At 43.8% G+C, this 20765-nt stretch overlaps 1 protein-coding gene across 2 annotated transcripts in view; it reads right to left on the reverse strand.

Moving 5' to 3' along the window:
- The window catches only part of cep85l (centrosomal protein 85, like), a 348511-nt gene extending 328057 nt beyond the window's left edge, over nt 1–20454 (reverse strand). For both annotated transcript variants that reach the window (XM_063033776.1, XM_063033783.1), the window contains exon 1: nt 20412–20454. The gene's annotated coding sequence lies outside the window, so the exon portion shown is untranslated. The remainder of the gene's footprint in view (nt 1–20411) is intronic.
- Between the last annotated feature and the right edge of the window lie 311 nt (nt 20455–20765).

The following is a 20765-nucleotide window of genomic DNA, read 5'->3' on the forward strand; positions in this document are numbered from 1 at the left end:
AGGATTTCTCAATAGTAGGTTATCTGAGTTCTCCTATTTTATTGAATGCATTTGCTCCAAGTACAAATACTTATACTCAAAAACAGTTTCTGTAATGCTATCTGGTATAGTATTCTGACCTAAACAGCAATCTACCACATCAGAACAGCTTCAGAAGTATTAGGGCCAAGTTAACTAGAATGGTATTCTTCCACTGCTTCAGATCAGTGACGTCTGGTGCTGGAAGCAGTCAGCCAAATGAAGACAAGGGAATTTGCAAAGCAAACTGCCACAGGGCACAATACAACAAAATATGCGGGAATATGCTGAGCAGAAATGTAGACAAAAGCAGTACAGCACAGAAACATGGCTCGCAATGTCATGCCAAACTAATTAAAGTAATGATACCTCATTTAAATCATTCCTTTTGCCAGTACATGGTTCATAATCCTCCCATTCTCTGCATATTCATGTACCAAACCAAGAACCTCGACACATCTATCGTATCTGTCCCCACCACCACCACCCAGGCAGCACATTAGAGTTACCTACTGCTCTCAGTAAAAAGAAACTGGTCTCACACATCCTGTTTGAATTTATCCCCTCTCAACTTGAAGGCATGGTCTCAACATTCGACATTATGATTTTGGGAAAAGAGATAACACTGTCTACTCTATCAATACCTCTCAATTTTATAAACTTCAATCAACAGTTCAAGAGGGCCTGAAATCACGAAGAGGTACTACCTCAGATCAGATGTGACAACCAGCTGAATTTAAGCATATTATTAAGCAGAGGAAAAATGTATAGAATGTATGAGTGATGGCCATCAAGGTAAGTTTCTAATACCATCAAAACTTATTTTAAAAAAACATACAATTCAGCCCCATGTTCCACAATATAATCAAGGCTGATCATTTATCTCAGTGGTTCATTCCTGAATTAACCACCTCCCCTAATCCTTTGCTCTCCTGCCACTTTAACCATTCCCCCAATCTTTCTGTCCTTCTGCAGACAGCCCGCTTCCTAAACCCTGACCTCCCCTCTACCCATCTTCATATCTACAAAGTCATCAATTTCTTCATGCAAATCATTGACATACAACATGAAAAGCAGTCCCAACTCCAACCCCTGCGGAACACCACTAGTCACCGGCAGCCAACCAGAAAAAGCTCCCTTTATTCCCACTCTTTGCCTCCTGCTAGTCAGCCAATCTTCCATCCATGCATGTACCCTTCCTGTTATACCACAGGCTCTTATTTTGTTAAGCAGCTTCATGGGTGGCAGCTGTCAAAGGCCTTCTGAAAATCCAAATAAACAATATCCACAGACTTGCCTTTGTCTATCCTGCCTGTTATTTCCTTGAAGAATTCCAAAAGATTTGTCAGGCAAGATCTCACCTTGAGAAAACCGTGCTGACTACAGCCTATTTTATCATGTGCCCTGTAACCTCATCCTTAATAATGGACTCCAACATCTTACCAACCAATGAGGTCAGGCTAACTGGCCTATAATTACCCCCATTTTCTGCCTCCCACCCTTTTTGAAGAGTAGAGTAACATTTGCAATTGTCCAGTCCTCTACAAACACTCCAGAATCCCATGATTCTTGAAAGATTATTACTAATGCCTCCACAATCTCTTTCAGAATGCTGGGGTGTAGGCCATCTGGTCCAGGTGACTTATGTACCTTCAGACTTTGGCAGCTTCCCAAGCACCTTCTACCTAGTAATAGCTTTGGCACTCACTTCTGCCCCTTGACACTTTTGAATTTCTGGCATGCTGCTAGTGTCCACGCATTATTATCTGTCCATTGTCACTCCAGTCTCTCATTTACTCCTTATTTATCTTTAAAAAATAAATTTTATACTCATATTATAGGCTAGCTTACCTTCATATTTCCTCTTCATATTTCTCTCTTTATGGCTTTCCAGTTGCCTTCTGTTGGTTTTTCAAAGTTTCCCAATCCTCTACCTTCCGACTAATTTCTGTAATATTATGTTCCTTCTCTTTTGCTTTTATAGTGTCTTTGATTTCACTTGTCAGTCACATTTGCCTCATACTCCTTTAGAATACTTAATCTTTGGGAAGAATCTTTCCTGCACCTTCTGAATTTCTCCCAGGAACCCCAGCAATTGTTGTACTGCTATCATCCCTGTTAGTGTCCCCTTCCAATCAACTGTGGCCCTCTCCTCTCCCATGCCTCTGTAATTCCCTTTTCTCCTCTGATAATACTGATAGATCTGATTTTGGCTTCTCCTTCTCAACCTGCATATTATGATCATTGTCTCTTAAGCTCCCTAACCAAATCTGGATCATTGCATAACAGTCCAGAAATGATGTTCCCCTAGGTTCATCCACAAGGTGCTCTAAAAAGCCTTCCATAGCCATTCTACAAATTCCCTTTTTTGGGAAAATCAGGTTGGTGCTGGATACCAACATATTGAAATCTACCTGAATATTGAAATTCCCCATGATCATCACATTGCCCTCTTTACATGCCTTTTCTATCTCCTATTATAATTTGTAGCCCACATCCTGATTTCTGTTCACAGGCATGTATACAACTTCTATTCTGGTCTTTTTAACCTTGTAGTTTCTTGACTGTACCCACAAGATTTCTACACCTTCAGATCCTATGCCACCACTTTCCAAGGATTTGATTTCACTTTATCCCCCAAAAGAGCCACCCCACCCGCTCTCACAAACAAGGGAAGATTGGCAGACGCTGGAAATTCGAGCAACACATACAAGATGCTGGAGGAACTCAGCAGACCAGGCAGCACCCAAGGAAAAGAGTACTGTCTACTTTTATGTCCTGCTGAAGGGTTTTGGCCGGAAACGTTGACTGTACTCTTTTCAATAGATGCTGCCTGGCCCGCTGAGTTCCTCTGGTATTTTGTGTGTGTTACCCCACCCCCTCCGCCTACCTGCTAATCTTTTCGATACAATATGTATCCTTGGATGATCGGATCCCAACTGTGATCTTCTTTCAGCTATGACCAGTTTCATACCTCCCAATCTCCAAGACAGAAATTCTTATAGCGCAGTGATTCTGTATACAGTGTGCATTTAAATATAACACCTTCAGTCCTGTATTTATCACACTTTTTCATTTTGACCCCATTACAATTTAACTCATCCCACTGACCGCAATCTTGCCCTATCATCTGTTTGTCCTTCCTCGGTCTCACTACACACGACATTTGAAAACCAACAGCCTTATACTCAGCCTAATCACTCTGGTTCCCAACCCCCGCCAAATTAGTTTAAACCCACCCCCACAGCTCGACCAAACCTGTCCGCAAGGATATTTGTCTTCCGTAGGTGCAAGAGTAACCCATCCTTTTTGTACTGGTCTTATCTTCTGCAGGAGAGGTCCCAGTGATCCAGAAATCTGAATCCTTGCCCTCTGCTCCAATTCTTCAGTCACACATTCATCTCCCAAATTATCCTATTCTTACTCTCAGAGATTACCACCCTGGGGTCCTGCTTTTCAGCTTTCTGCCCATCTCCCTCTTCTCTTGTCAGGACCTTCTTCCTTTTCCCACTCATGTTGTTGCGGTGCGTATTGGTATCAACTTCCCAGCTGTTCACACTTCCCCTTCAGAACGCCAAGGACCTGATCCAAGACACCTCTGACTCTGGGAGTCAGCATACCAGTCTCTTTCATGTCCACAGAATCCACTTTCTGCTCCTCTAACTATGGAAATCCTCCATCACTACTGCACTCTTCTCCCCCCGCCCCCCTTCCCTTCTGAACAACAGAGCCAGAGTCAGAGACCAGGTCCTGCAGCTTCCATTGTCGTCATTCTCACCACCATCCCATCCCCCACCCTCAATGGTATCCAAAGCAGTATATTTATTGAGGGGCAACAGCCACAGAGGTTTTCAGCACTGGCTGCCTATTTCCTCTTCCTCTCCTAACAGTCACCCAGGTACCTGCCTCCAGTAACTTACTGCATTCCTGTGGTTCCCATCACCTCTTTACGTTCCTGTATGAACAGAGTTTGCACATCTCACACAAAGGTCATAGCACGGCCTCTGAACCCGTTCTCAGCACACTAGCAATGTATTAATAGAAAATCAAACTCGTTGGAAACTGGTTTACTGAGAACATACCCCTGTTCTCACCCAAGCCTGACCACTCCAACAGTGGTTGGAGCCGCCAACCGCAGCTGACGAGCCGCATCTGCCCGAGCGACTGGTTTTTCAGGTGCCAGTAACCCAGATTTATCCCTTCTCCTGTTGGTAGAACTGAGTCTACTGGGCTTGGTAGCTCAGCCACATGCGAAGGACAGGAGTTGAAGTTGGTTGTCAGAGGATGAGGGACAACAGGAACACACCAAATGTCTTTAACTTGTGAGGGAGTAGCAGTGCTGGTAAGCTTTCTCGGACCAGGACAGACAATTGGTGATGTTCGGTCCTGGGGCTGCTCCATTCCCCTGTGCTAATTGTAGCCTGCCAAAAGGAACAGTAAACTGCAGATTTCTTTTTCAAACCTCACGCTGCATCACCAACAGACAACCCCTCACGCTGATTGCAGTCCGCCGATGTATAATGTTATACATCATCATCATGAAGTGCCTTGAGAGGCCATGGCCCACATTAGCTCCCGTGTAAACTCAACCCACTACTAGTCGCCTTGCTCTGAAACAGGGTCAATGCAGATGCTATCCCTCTGGCCCCACGTTCATCCCTGGAGCATTGGAGTTAAAAGACACCACGTTGGATTATTGTTTATTGGCTACAGCTTTGTCTTAAATACTATAATTCCATGCAAACATCATCCATCTCCGAGGCTTGGGAATCAACACTTCCCTTTGCATTTGGGTCCATGACTTCCGACCAACACACTGCAAGTCAATAAGGATAGGCAACAACACCTCTGCTATGATTATTCTCGACACTGATGCTCTGTACACACACAACTGCATAGCCAGGGTCTGCTCTAACTCTATCTACAGCAAGGGTTCCTGACCTGGGGCCCATGGACCCCACTGTTAATGGTAAGGGTCCATGGGATAAAAAAAATCTACAAGTTCACGGATGATACACCTATAGCGGGCCATATGAGTATAAGAAGGACAGCCTGAGGACATGGTGTCATGACAACAACCTTTCTGTTGCCATCAGCAAAACAAAAGAGCTGGTCATTGACTTTAGGAAGGCGAAGCAAGGCATGTGCTCCTGGGTTTATAGTAACAGTGCTGAGGTTGAGGAGGTTCAGAGCTTCACGTTCCTAGGACCGAACATCACCAATTGTCTGTCCTGGTCCGAGAAAGCTTACCAGCACTGCTACTCCCTCACAAGTTAAAGACATTTGGTGTGTTCCTGTTGTCCCTCATCCTCTGACAACCAACTTCAACTCCTGTCCTTCGCATGTGGCTGAGCTACCAAGCCCAGTAGACTCAGTTCTACCAACAGGAGAAGGGATAAATCTGGGTTACTGGCACCTGAAAAACCAGTCGCTCGGGCAGATGCGGCTCGTCAGCTGCGGTTGGCGGCTCATCTAAGAGAGGGAAAACTCTGATCTCAAACCTCCACTGCCTTGCGACGGTACCCACGCATGGGGCAAGCCCCGAGGCAAAAATCCAGAGCTGGAGTCCCTGAGGCAGCCCCACATCAAGTTCAAAGCAGACTGGCAACTCCTGTGACACCACTGATGCCAAACTATAACTGGTCTCTGCTTTTCCTTTGGATTCGTCAGCTGTGTGGAGAGGGGGAGCCTGCTGCATGAGCAACAGCTTGCTCTCCATATTGCACTGCCCTGGCATGCATACTGGTTTACTTAACACACTGAGAGCTGGGATGCAATACCAACTGCCCAGGTGGAGGGCCCCCTTGTAGCACATGCCCTCTAACCTAGGCAGCATCCTGGTAAACATGTTATGATATTGTATGGGCCTCTGTCAGTCAGGGTTGACTGTGGATGTTTTATTCTAGCTGTCTAGGTATGCAGGCTTAGGCACTACGATAGGAGAGCAAACTATCGCCCATGTCGCAAGCTTCGTCTCTCCACACATCGGATGAACCAGGCAGAGGTCGATACAGTTTGTCGCCAGCAGTGTCACAGGTGCTGCCAGTCAGCATTGAACTCAACGTAAAACTGCCTTAGGGACTCCAGCTCCGGACTCCGCCTCCGCGCGCCCCCCCCCCCATCTTCGGGGTTTTCTCCCGAAGCACCCCCCCATGAGTGGTAAACAGCAACCAACTCTGCCATAAAGATATCGCCAAATTACTGAGCGGGTGCCAGATGAAGAAAACTAACCTTATTGTCTTAAAAACACACACAACAGGAATTCCGCAGATGCTGGAAATTCAAGCAACACACATCAAAGTTGCTGGTGAACGCAGCAGGCCAGGCAGCATCTCTAGGAAGAGGTACTGTCAACGTTTCAGGCCGAGACCCTTCGTCAGGACAAAGTGATGCTGCCTGGTCAGCTGCGTTCACCAGCAACTTTGATGTGTTTTGCTTTATTGTCTTAACTTTTATTAGCTATTTAGCAAAGTTTTAAAAAGGGCCAGACTATACATTAACAACATGTTACTGTTTGCACTAAACATAGACTATGTCCAGTAAAAACTGACTATAAAATCCGTCACAACATGAAGTCAAAGAAAAGGAAAGTATAACAAATTGTATTAAAAGGTTGCATACTCAAACTAGGTCATTCACCATTTTACTATAAATATCATGGTTTCTGATACCGCACATATGTAACACATTGTTACCAAGCGGTACAACTTCACAGTAATGACCACTACCTCAGTGAAATTCTGAGCAGTCACTAGGCCAGTCTTCATTGACTACACTTGTACGAGTAATTTCTCACTTACCTGACAGGAGCTTTGAAGAGATCTTAAATTTATTTTCCTCTCCCTATCTTCTGTAGACAGGAATTAATGCAAGCCAAACATAAAAGAGAATTCCTCTCTCTTCCAGATTTTTTGAAAATTGTGAACGTTGACAAGGTAGGTTTGAATGAGAAGGGCATTGAAATGAGAAGAAACACTTCCCAAAACTTCAAACCTCCCAAGGAATACAAATGAAACCCAATCCATGCTTCAGAAGGTGGGATAATCATTATACTTTAAGTTTATAAACCGTGTGATCCAAGGGAAGAGAAGATTAAATGTTACAAAGAATGTAAATAGAAACTGTGACCAAGTTTGTCCTGTAACCAGTTGCAGATTAGGTTTGATGTGATTACAACACAAACGAAATCAATTCTGTGATTGCCTTTCAAAGTGATGTAACCCCTTCACCATGCACAAAACAGCAGGGTGTTTTGAATTTTCACTCACTGAGATTAGTTTTCATTTCGCTTTACTGCTGTTAGTTTCAACTGTTGTTTTGAACACAATTAAAATAGCTTATTTTATTAATTTATTTGGTTCAGAGTAAGCTGCAGAGAGTTGTAAACTCAGTCAGCTCCACATGGGCTCTAGCCTCTGTAGTATCCAGGACATCTTCAAGGAGTGATGCCTCCATCATTAAGGATGACCATCACCCGGGACATGCCCTCTTCTCATTGCTACCATCAGGACGGAGGTACAGGAGCATGAAGGCACACACTCATTTGTAACATTTAATTCAGGAACAGCTGCTTTCCCTCTGCCATCTGATTTCTAAACGGACATTGAACCCATGAACACTATCTCACTATGTTTTTATTTCTATATTTTGCACTACTTATTTAATTTAACATATATACATATATTTTAGTGTCAAAAGGTTGCTTTGATGCGGCTAGCGTGACAGTATAGTGGGCAAAGCTTATTGCTCTCATTTTCAGCTTCCACCGCTGGCTAGAACATTCAGCTCTCCTTTTTGCAGGTCTCTCCCTGCCTGTCCAACAGCAAGCCTCAAGTAGTGCCCCCTCGCTGGCAAAACACGGAAACTGAACTCCGTTTGGACTCGGGCTGAACTACAGAGGACAAGGAAGAGGTCTGGCCCCTGCACACATAGCACATAGACTCACCAATGTGTGGACATGTCCTGCTGCTCACGAACCAGATCACCAGCTATGGGTAAATAGCCCCACTGCCTCGTGGGCAGCCTCGGGAGAGACGAAGGCTGCGGGAGCAAACCCAGGCAGCAAATCCGGAGTGGAGCCTCTCAGGCGGCTGGACATCATTGAACATCCTTCCGGCAGCTCCTGCAGTCAAGCTGGTACCAAACATATTGCTTCATAAGCTTTCGTTTGGACTACACTGGTGAGGCCGACAGGAGTATCTTGACAACTGGGCATCTCAGGATCTCCATACCTTCCACCCAGGCTTGTGATGATAATCATCATCACCCATTGTCCTTCGAGACAGGCAGATGCCAACCACTATATATACACATACACACACTTAATGTAATCCCTTTTTTTTTTCTATTATTATGTATTGCATTGTACTGCTGGCACAAAGTTTGCAAAGTTAACAAATTTCACGACGCATGCCAGTGATATTAAACCTGATTCTGATTCTCAGCTTCACCTCATTCTAAAACACTGAACATAATCTTTTAATGCTCTTTAGATGTGGAGATGGTGCCAGAGGATGACAAATATTACACCCTCATTCAAAAAGAATGCAAGGATAACCACAATGACTGCAGGCTTAAACAATGTCTCCAGACCTTTTAGAAGCTATGATCCAGAATATGATCAATAGTCGCCTGGAGGAAAATCGATAAAATAAAACAAGCCTTTTGTTAAGGGCAAATCATAGCAAACTTGTTAGAACATTTTTGAAGAACTATTGCAGGTTCATTTATAATCAAAGTATGTATGCAGTATAAGCTCTGAGATTCTTCTTCTCCAGATAGCCATGAAACTAAGAAAAACCATCGAAGTCATCTCAAAGAGAAACAGCAAACCCACACCTCCTGCACAAAAAAAAATGGCAACACAACCATCAACCACCTCTCCCACAAATGAAATGCAATAAGAACTTTGGCCCCCAAATCTCCCACATAAAAACCTAACAAAAACACAACACTATCATCAACCCACCAAACCCCCCCTTCTCCCACACGAAAACTAACAAAAAGGCAAGAAGATCGGCTCCCAAATTCCCTCCTCCGCACAAAAAAACAAGAAAGGACAAGCAAAAGCACAGAATGTAAAAACAATAAGACGGAAAAAGTCCCTAGTCCAACTCTATAAACGCAGAACCTTAGTAACATCTTCCATTTTGACATTGAGTACATAGACTTCCAGTGGCACATAAAAGGCTTTGCACATTACATAAAAGGAATGTTCATAGTATGGACATGAAGTTGGGTGGACGATATTCAAAAGAAGGCCTTTGTGAGATGTTGTTTTGTGGACTGGAGGAAGGTGAATATTTGGATCTGTGTTAAGACTATTGCACTTTCCGATAAGGGACAGAGGGTCCAGTGAGATGGAGGAACTGAGCGAAATACATGTTAGTAGGGAAGTGGTGTTAGGTAAATTGAAGGGATTGAAGGCAGATAAATCCCCAGGGCCAGATGGTCTGCATCCCAGAGTGCTTAAGGAAGTGGCCCAAGAAATAGTGGATGCATTAGTGATAATTTTTCAAAACTCGTTAGATTCTGGACTAGTTCCTGAGGATTGGAGGGTGGCTAATGTAACCCCACTTTTTAAAAAAGGAGGGAGAGAGAAACCGGGGAATTATAGGCCGGTTAGCCTAACGTCGGTGGTGGGGAAACTGCTGGAGTCAGTTATCAAGGATGTGATAACAGCACATTTGGAAAGCGGTGAAATGATCGGACAAAGTCAGCATGGATTTGTGAAAGGAAAATCATGTCTGACGAATCTCATAGAATTTTTTGAGGATGTAACTAGTAGAGTGGATAGGGGAGAACCAGTGGATGTGGTATATTTGGATTTTCAAAAGGCTTTTGACAAGGTCCCACATAGGAGATTAGTGTGCAAACTTAAAGCACACGGTATTGGGGGTAAGGTATTGGTGTGGGTGGAGAATTGGTTAGCAGACAGGAAGCAAAGAGTGGGAATAAACGGGACCTTTTCAGAATGGCAGGCGGTGACTAGTGGGGTACCGCAAGGCTCAGTGCTGGGACCCCAGTTGTTTACAATATATATTAATGACTTGGATGAGGGAATTAAATGCAGCATCTCCAAGTTTGCGGATGACACGAAGCTGGGTGGCAGTGTTAGCAGTGAGGAGGATGCTAAGAGGATGCAGGGTGACTTGGATAGGTTGGGTGAGTGGGCAAACTCATGGCAGATGCAATTTAATGTGGATAAATGTGAAGTTATCCACTTTGGTGGCAAAAATAGGAAAACAGATTATTATCTGAATGGTGGCCGATTAGGAAAAGGGGAGGTGCAACGAGACCTGGGTGTCATTATACACCAGTCATTGAAAGTGGGCATGCAGGTACAGCAGGCGGTGAAAAAGGCGAACGGTATGCTGGCATTTATAGCGAGAGGATTCGAGTACAGGAGCAGGGAGGTACTACTGCAGTTGTACAAGGCCTTGGTGAGACCACACCTGGAGTATTGTGTGCAGTTTTGGTCCCCTAATCTGAGGAAAGACATCTTTGCCATAGAGGGAGTACAAAGAAGGTTCACCAGATTGATTCCTGGGATGGCAGGTCTTTCATATGAAGAAAGACTGGATGAACTGGGCTTGTACTCGTTGGAATTTAGAAGATTGAGGGGGGATCTGATTGAAACGTATAAGATCCTAAAGGGATTGGACAGGCTAGATGCAGGAAGATTGTTCCCGATGTTGGGGAGGTCTAGAACGAGGGGTCACAGTTTGAGGATAGAGGGGAAGCCTTTTAGGACCGAGGTTAGGAAAAACTTCTTCACACAGAGAGTGGTGAATCTGTGGAATTCTCTGCCACAGCAAACTGTTGAGGCCAGTTCATTAGCTATGTTTAAAAGGAAGTTAGATATGGCCCTTGTGGCTACAGGGGTCAGGGGGTATGGAGGGAAGGCTGGGTTCTGAGTTGGATGATCAGCCATGATCATAATAAATGGCGGTGCAGGCTCGAAGGGCCGAATGGCCTACTCCTGCACCTATTTTCTATGTTTCTATGTTTCTATATATTAGTGACCAGGACTTAGGGGTGCAAGCCAAGGATTCTAAAATGTGCAGATGACAGGATTGTGAATTATTTGGGCAACAGGGCAAAATTACAGTGTGATAGAGAGGCATGTGGAAAAGAGACATTGAGGTGTTATGCAGAGAAATGGAAGGTGATGTCTTATGGAAGGAAGAAGCATAGAAACATAGAAAATAGGTGCAGGAGTAGGCCATTCGGCCCTTCGAGCCTGCACCACCATTTATTATGATCATGGCTGATCATCCAACTCAGAACCCTGCACCAGCCTTCCCTCCATACCCCCTGATCCCCGGAGCCACAAGGGCCATATCTAACTCCCTCTTAAATATAGCCAATGAACTGGCCTCAACTGTTTCCTGTGGCAGAGAATTCCACAGATTCACCACTCTCTGTGTGAAGCAATTTTTCCTAATCTCAGTCCTAAAAGGCTTCCCCTTTATCCTCAAACTGTGACCCCTCATTCTGGACTTCCCCAACGTCGGGAACAATCTTCCTGCATCCAGCCTGTCCAATCCCTTTAGGATTTTATACGTTTCAATCAGATCCCCCATCAGTCTTCTAAATTCTAACGAGTACAAGCCCAGTTCATCCAATCTTTCTTCATATGAAAGTCCTGCCATCCCAGGAATCAATCTGGTGAACCTTCTTTGTACTCCCTCTATGGCAAGGATGTCTTTCCTCAGATTAGGGGACCAAAACTGCACACAATACTCCAGGTGTGGTCTCACCAAGGCCTTGTACAACTGCAGTAGTACCTCCCTGCTCCTGTACTCGAATCCTCTCACTATAAATGCCAGCATACCATTTGCCTTTTTCACTGCCTGCTGTACCTGCATGCCCACTTTCAATGACTGGTGTATAATGACACCCAGGTCTCGTTGCACCTCCCCTTTTCCTAATCGGCCACCATTCAGATAATAATCTGTTTTCCTATTTTTGCCACCAAAGTGGATAACTTCACATTTATCCACATTAAATTGCATCTGCCATGAATTTGCCCACTCACCCAACCTATCCAAGTTACCCTGCATCCTCTTAGCATCCTCCTCACAGCTAACACTGCACCCAGCTTCATGTCATCCGCAAACTTGAAGATGCTGCATTTAATTCCCTCATCCAAGTCATTAATATATATTGTAAACAACTGGGGTCCCAGCACTGAGCCTTGCGGTACCCCACTAGTCAGAAAGGCAATATAGATTAAAAGACATTATTCTAAAAGTGTTGCAGAAACAGAGGGCCTCTGGGAAAATGGCTGCTCAAATCACTGAATGTGACAAGGAAGACAAAATATTTTTTACAAGATGCTGTTGCGGTCTCAAATGGAGTACTGTGTCCAATTCTGTTCAACATATCATAGGTGGGATATGAAAGCATTAGAGAGGGCTCAGAAAAGATTTATGAGCTTGTTACTAGAATGGGGGATTGCAGTTACAAGCATAGATTAGATGGGCTTGGGTGATTTCTTTGAAGAATGGACCGAGGGAATATTTGATGGAGGTCTAACAAATCTTGAGGAATCTGAACAGTGTGGATAGTTTAGGGTGATCACTCTGGTGGTGTGTTCAAGGACCACACATCAAAGGATAAAATAAGGGGAAGACTGTTGAGAGAGAATCAAGGAAAAGCCATTTTATGCAGTATGTGGTTGGAATATGGGATGCAAAGCCCACAGATGCGGTCGACTCAGGTTCAATTGTGGCCATCAAGAGGGAATTGGAGGAATAAATTTATTTTATTTATTTATTGAGATACAGCATGGAATAGGCCCTTCAGCACTTCGAGCAGTGCCACCCCGCAATCCCCCTATATAATCCTAGCCTAATCATGGGACAATTTACAATGACAAATTAACCTACCAACCGGTATGTTTTGGACTGTGGGAGGAAACCAGAGCACCTGGAGGAAACCCATGCGGTCACAGGGAGAATGAACAAACTCCTTACAGGCAGAAGTGGGAATTGAACCCTGGTCACTGGTACTGTAAAGTGTTGTGTTAAACACTACGCTACCGTGCAGCCCAATAAATCCATGCTGGAGACAAACCTGCAGAGAAAATGTTAGTGGATGGAACTTGAGGGTTGATCTAATTGAGGACTGAGAAGGATACAATAGGCCAAGTGATCTCCTTATACGTTGCAAGTCTGATCCAGTGTTGTCTTCAACAAAATTTTTTTTTGTTCTTATTAGTGCTGGTACTTACTAGTGCAGCTACTTTGGATCTTTGAAAGAGTTACTCAACTATTCATACCGTGCTATTTCCCATTACTCTTTCAAATCCCATTTGGAAAGATAATAATGACTCTGCTTCCATCACCCCTCCTATAATACTTTATACTTTATTGTCACCAAACAATTGGTACTAGAGTGTACAATCATCACAGCCATATTTGATTCTGTGCTTTGTGCTCGCTGGAGCACAAATTGATAGTAAGTATTAAAAAATTTAAATTATAAATCATAAATAGAAAATAGAAAAAGGAAGATAAGATAGTGCAAAAAAAAAACACAGGTCCGGATATTTGGAGAGTCAGGATCTGTTCAGCAGTCTTATCACAGTTGGAAAGAAGCTGTTCCCAAATCTGGCCGTACGTGCCTTCAAGCTACTGAGCCTTCTCCCGGAGGGAAGAGGGATGAAAAGTGTGTTGGCTGGGTGGGTCGTGTCCTTAATTATCCTGGCAGCACTGCTCCGACAGCGTGCAGTGTAAAGTGAGTCCAAGAACGGAAGATTGGTTTGTGTGATGTGCTGGGCTGTGTTCACAATCTTCTGCAGCTTCTTCCGGTCTTGGACAGGACAACTTCCATACCAGGTTGTGATGCACCCTAGAAGAATACTTTCTACGGTGCATCTATAAAAATAATAAATATCCGTACGTGGCAGATCTTAGAAACAAAATGTATGAACACATTTTCTTCAGGTTACTTCTGTTTTTTTTTCCACTAATTAGTTGAATCTGGCCATTGACTTCTCGATTTGCTCAACTAAACCTCTACAACATTGTGACTACTTAAATATCTCTTCAAATGTCACTGCCCAGCGAAGGGTAATCCACCTGGAGATTGCTCAAGTAAATGATGTACAACATCCCTGAGTATATCTTTGCTATACCTTCTTCAAGGTTTAAGATGGCACCAAACAAAACTACTAACTACTTTATTTATCACACCTTTTCTCAAAAATGATCACTGCAATCAATATGCTGTAACTTTCCTTTTGGAGTTGAGTTTTGAACCACCTGCACAAGCTGGCATTTTTTAGAACGTAGAAAACCTACAGCACAATGCAGGCCCTTTGGCCCACAGAGTTGTGCTGAACATGTCCCTACCTTAGAAATTACTAGGCTTACCTATAGCCCTCTATTTTACTAAGCTCCATGAACCTATCTAAAAGTCTCTGAAAAGACCCTATTGTATCTGCCTCCACCACCGTTGCCGGCAGCCCATTCCACGCACTCACCACTCTGAGTAAAAAAGATTACCCTGACATCTCCTCTGTACCTGCTCCCCAGCACCTTAAGCCTGTGTCCTCTTGTGGCAACCATTTCAGCCCTGGGAAAAAGCCTCTGACTATCCACACGATCAAGGCCTTTCATCATCTTATACACCTCTATCAGGTCACCTCTCATCCTCCTTCGCTCCAAGGAGAAAAGGCCGAGTTCACTCAACCTATTCTCATAAGGCATGCTCCCCAATCCAGGCAACATCCTTGTGAATCTCCTCTGCACCCTTTCTATGGCTTCCACATTCTTCCTGTAGTGAGGTGACCAGAACTGAGCACAGTACTCCAAGTGGGGTCTGACCAGTGTCCGAAATAGCTGCAACATTACCTCTCGGCTCCTAAATTCAATTCCATGATTGATGACAGCCAATACACCGTATGCCTTCTTAACCACAGAGTCAACCTGCGCAGCTGCTTTGAGTGTCCAATGGACACAGACCCCAAGATCCCTCTCTTTACCATTAATACTATATTCTGCCATCATATTTGACCTACCAAAATGAACCACTTCACACTTATCTGGGTTGAACTCCGTCTGCCACTTTTCAGCCCAGTTTTGCATCCTATCAATGTCCCTCTGTAACCTCTGACAGCCCTCCACACTATCCACAACACCTCCAACCTTTGTGTCATCAGCAAACTTACTAACCCACCCCTTCACTTCCTCATCCAGATCATTAATAAAAATCACCAAGAGTAAGGGTCCCAGAACAGATCCATGAGGCACACCACTGGTCACCAACCTCCATGCAGAATATGACCTGTCTACAACCACTCTTTGCCTTCTGTGGGCAAGCCTTTTCTGGATCCACAAAGCAATGTCCCCCTGGATCCCATGCCTCCTTACTTTCTCAATAAGCCTTGCATGGGCTACCTTATCAAATGCCTTGCTGAAATCCATATACACTACATCTACTGCTCTTCCTTCATCAATGTGTTTAGTCACATTCTCAAAAAATTCAATCAGGCTTGTAAGGAATGACCTGCCCTTGACAAAGCCATGCTGACTACTCCTAATCATATTATACCTCTCCAAATGTTCATAAATCCTGCCTCTCAGGATCTTTTCCATCAGCTTACCAACCACTGAAGTAAGACTCACTGGTCTATAATTTCCTGGGCTATCTCTACTCCCTTTCTTCAATATAGGAACAACAGCTGCAATCCTCCAATCCTCCAGAACCTCTCCTATCCTCATTGATGATGCAAAGATCATCAGCAGAGGCTCAGCAATCTCCTCCCTTGCCTCCCACAGTAGCCTGGGGTACATCTCATCTGATCCCGGCGACATATCCAATTTGATGCTTTCCAAAAGCTCCAGAACATCCTCTTTCTTAATATCTACATGCTCCAGCTGTTCAGTCTGCTGCAAGTCATCACTACAATCACCAAGATCCTTTTCCATAGTGAATACTGAAGTATTCATTAAGTACCTCTGCTATTTCCTCCGGTTTCATACATACTTTCCTACTGTCATACATGATAGGTCCTATTCTTTCATGTCTTATCCTCTTGCTCTTCACGTACTTGTAGAATTCCTTGGGGTTCTCCTTAATCCCAAGGCCTTCTCATGGCCCCTTCAGGCTCTCCTAATTTCCTTCTTAAGCTCCTTCCTATTAGCCATATAATCTTCTAGATCTCTAACATTACCTAGCTCTCTGAACCTTTTGTAAGCTTTTCTTTTCTTCTTGACTAGATTTATTACAGCCTTTGTACACCATGGTTCCTATACCCTACCATAACTTCCCTGTCTCATTAGAACGTACCTATGCAGAACTCCACACAAATATCCCCTGAGTATTTGCCACATTTCTTCCATACTTTTCTCTGAGGACATGTGTTTCCAATTTAAGCCTCCAATTTCCTGCCTGATAGCCCCTTACTCCAATTAAATGCTTTTCTAACTTGTAGGTTCCCATCTCTATTTGCAGTGTGAACTGACGCCTCCAAGGCCCAGGACGTTTGCAGCCTGGCTTGTATGGGGAGAATTGCATCAGCAGGTCCCAGGCACAGGAGTGTATCAAAGTGGCAGGACTCAGGGTTGAGAGCAAGAATAACCCACTGTTTGGTTGATTTAAGCACCAGACCAGATTGAAAAGGACAGAGTGTCAAATTGACAATAAACTGGACTAGTCTAAGAACACTGAGGCTGTCTACAAGAAGGGTCAGAGCCGTCTCTATTTCCTGAGGAGACTGAGGTCCTTTAACATCTACCAGACGATGCTGAGGATGTTCTATGAGTCTGTTGTGGTCAGTGCTATCATGTTTGCTGTTGTGTGCTGCGGCAGCAGGATGAGGGTAGCAGACACCAGCAGAATCAATAAACTCATTTGTAAGGCCAGTGATGTTGTGGGGATGGAACTGGACTCTCTCACGGTGGTGTCTGAAAAGAGGATGCTGTCTAAGTTGCATGCCATCTTGGTCAATGTCTCCCATCTACTGGGTGGGCACAGGAGTACATTCAGCCAGAGATTCATTCCACCGAGATGCAGCACAGAACATCATAAGAAGTCATTCCTGCCTGTGGCCATCAAACTTTACAACTCCTCCCTTGGAGGGTCAGACACCCTGAGCAGATAGGCTGGTCCTGGACTTATTTCATAATTTACTGACATAATTTACTACTTATTACTATTTTTCTATTACTATTCTATTACTAGTTATTACTTCCATGACTATTACTATCTACTAATAGTAGTATTACTATTACTATTTCTATTACTATTTATTATTTATGGTGCAACTGTAATGAAAACCAATTTCCCCCGGGATCAATAAAGTATGACTGACTATACTATCCAGAGGCAGGGGATGGGATGATGTTCAGCTCGCTGCTCAAACAGGGTGACTCATCCCTGTGCTGAACTGAGGCTGCAGCCTGCATCTGATGGGCTCCTGAATTGGCTGTGACTGGCTTCGTGACTGTGGAATCACGTTCAGTTCCCAATGTTATTGCTTACTTTTATTGTTCGCACAAGTTATTTTGTTTCTGCACATTGGGTGTTTGATGGTCTTTTATTTAAATGGGTTCTATTGGGTTTCTATGTTTTGTGGCTGACTGTAAGGAGACAACCCTTAAAGGTTGTACATAGTATACTATTATTGATAATAAATATACTTTGAACTTTGAAGGTCTTGATATCATTTCCAACCAGCTGTGCCCAAAGTTGGCAGATATGCATATGCAGACCTCTCAGGTGGTCAACTCCAGTCTGCAGCTCCAGGAAGACCACTGGTCAGAGCTGCATTTCAAGTTCAGTCTACAATCCATATTCAAATCTGAATACTGGTTGCTGTTGAAATTAATATTTGATATATACCCAACTCCAGGATATGCCCTAACAGGAGGTGCCAAACCTGATCATACCAAGTTTGGCAGAACCTTGAAGCTTCACAGAAAAGTTAAACACATGCAACAACTACTTAGCTCTCTTATTGCAAGATGACTCAAGATACTTAAGCATTTCCTAATTAGGGATGGTCAGCACGGCTTTGTGCTGGCAGGTCACATAACTTGATTAGGCTTTTTCTCAAGGAGGAAATGGATGAAGGCAGTGCAGGGAATATTAGCAAAACACTCGACAAGGCCCATCACATTAGGCTCATCCAGAAGGCAAAAGTGCATGGGATCTGTGGTCACTTGGCTGTTTGCATTCAGAACTGGCTTGCCATAGAAGATAGAGGGAAAAATTGATGGGTTTTGGTCTGGCTAAAGGGCCTTGACTGGTAGTGAATCACGGGGATTTATACTGGGACCTCAACTTAGCATGTTCACACACATACAACTTAGTATATTCACACACATGCAAAGGTTTGTAGCATTATAGTTAACATAGATTGTCAAAGGATTTAGCAGGATATAGATCAATTGCAGTTATGAGCATAGAAATGGCGCACAGAGTTTAATTCAGGTAAGTGTGAGGTGTTTCGCTTTGGAGGGACAATTGTAAAAGGGAAGTACACAGTTAATGTGAAAAAGACTAAGGAGCTGGTGGTGGACCTGAGGAGAGCTAAGGTACCGGTGACCCCTGTTTCCATCCAGGGGGTCAGTGCGGACATGGTGGAGGATTACAAATACCTGGGGATACGAATTGACTATAAACTGGACTGGTCAAAGAACACTGAGGCTGTCTACAAGAAGGGTCAGAGCCACCTCTATTTCCTGAGGAGACTGAGGTCCTTTAACATCTGCCGGACGATGCTGAGGATGTTCTACGAGTCTGTGGTGGCCAGTGCGATCATGTTTGCTGTTGTGTGCTGGGGCAGCAGGCTGAGGGTAGCAGACACCAACAGAATCAACAAACTCATTCGTAAGGCCAGTGATGTTGTGGGGATGGAACTGGACTCTCTGACGGCGGTGTCTGAAAAGAGGATGCTGTCCAAGTTGCATGCCATCTTGGACAATGTCTCCCATCCACTACATAATGTACTGGTTGAGCACAGGAGTACATTCAGCCAGAGACTCATTCCACCGAGATGCAACACAGAGCGTCATAGGAAGCCATTCCTGCCTGTGGCCATCAAACTTTACAACTCCTCCCTTGGAGGGTCAGACACCCTGAGCCGATAGGCTGGTCCTGGACTTATTTCATAATTTACTGGCATAATTTACATATTACTAATTAACTATTTATGGTTCTATGACTATTTATTATTTATGGTGCAACTGTAATGAAAACCAATTTCCCCCTGGGATTAATAAAGTATGACTATGACTAATGGCAAAATCCCTAACAAAATTGATGTACAAAAGAATTTTCAGATCCATGTCCATAGTTCCCTGAAAGTAGTCACAAAAGTCGGTAGGATAGTAGAGGTGATGTACAGCAAGCTTGTCTTTATTGGCCAAAGCACTGAGTTCAAGAATCAGGAAGTTATGTTGCAGCTTTATAAATCTCTACTTAGGAGGCATGTTGAGTATTGTATTCAATTCTGAGTGCCCCATTATAGGGAGTAGGCCAAGGCTATGGAGAGGGTGCAGAAGAGCTTACTCGAAAGATGCCGAGCCAACTCATAGGCTTGTTTGTTCATTTCCACTGATGCTGCCTGACCTGCTGAGTTCCTTCGGCATTTTGTGTATGGTTCTTGTGTTTACTCGGAATGCTGTCTGAATTGGAGGACATGGCCTGAAAGGAATTGTGCTGTTAGGAGTGGTGGTGGGGGGCAGTTACGAGAGAAGCATTTAAAAGACTCTTAGATAGGCACCTGAATATACAAAGAATGTGAATATGGACCATGTGCAGGGAGAAAAAGTTGGTTTAATTAAGCACTATTAGTTTAATTAGTTCAACACAATAACATGGGCCAAAGGGCCTGTTTTTGTGCTGTACTGTTCTCTGTTCCATGTACCTCATAGGCAAGTAGTCAGAAAAAAAAACTACCACATATAAAGTCAGAGTTACAAGGGAGGAAACTTAAAATCCTAGTTCAGAGATCAAGGGATGTTATAAGCCACCAGAGAATTTGCTGCTTCACTCTGTTCTTGCATTCTTAGGATTAATTTATGACTTTGCAATATACTTAAAGACTCATCAGTTATACAGCTACAACAATGAAAATCAAGTTAATCAGTGGTCTAAAATAAACAAAATCATCAACATCATTGCAAGCTATTTGACGCCTGTGTCACACTGACGGAGGAGGAATCAGTTTCTAACATCTGCTGTGCGCTTTAGACTGCACAGTCCATCTTTTACCCTTCCCCCCCACCCCCATTTCCTCTTGGTAAGCAAAACTTCTGTCTTTACAAAGACCATCAAAAACATACCCTCAACAAACAAGATGATCAAAGAGACATATTGCTAATCAGCACCATTTGGATTAAAACTCAAAACCAAAAGCCAGTGAGGAGTTAACTTACTTGCTTTCCTCATTGTCTCTGCATAGCTTTACCTCGAATTGTAATTCAGTTCATCAGGAAGTTGCGGTGCATTGGGTAAATTGCAAAAATCTTTAGACAGGAACTCGTATTTCAGTCACTGACTACAACAAATACATTTCATGGCACGGGGAAAAAATGCAATTTCTCAAAATCAGATTGAGACGACATGTCACCTTTGACACCCATAGTTGTTCAGCAGGCAAGCTGTCAAATGCAGCCTGTGCTAGCTTTAAAGACAGCAGTGTGAAGCAGACAGAAGAGCCAGGTGTTGCTACTTAGGAGGATTTCCTCAAGGGGGGATTAATTCAATTAGGCAATGTGACACAAAATGCA

The sequence above is a fragment of the Mobula hypostoma genome, chromosome 2 (genome assembly GCF_963921235.1).
Source record: "Mobula hypostoma chromosome 2, sMobHyp1.1, whole genome shotgun sequence".
Classification (NCBI taxonomy): Eukaryota; Metazoa; Chordata; class Chondrichthyes; order Myliobatiformes; family Myliobatidae; genus Mobula; species Mobula hypostoma.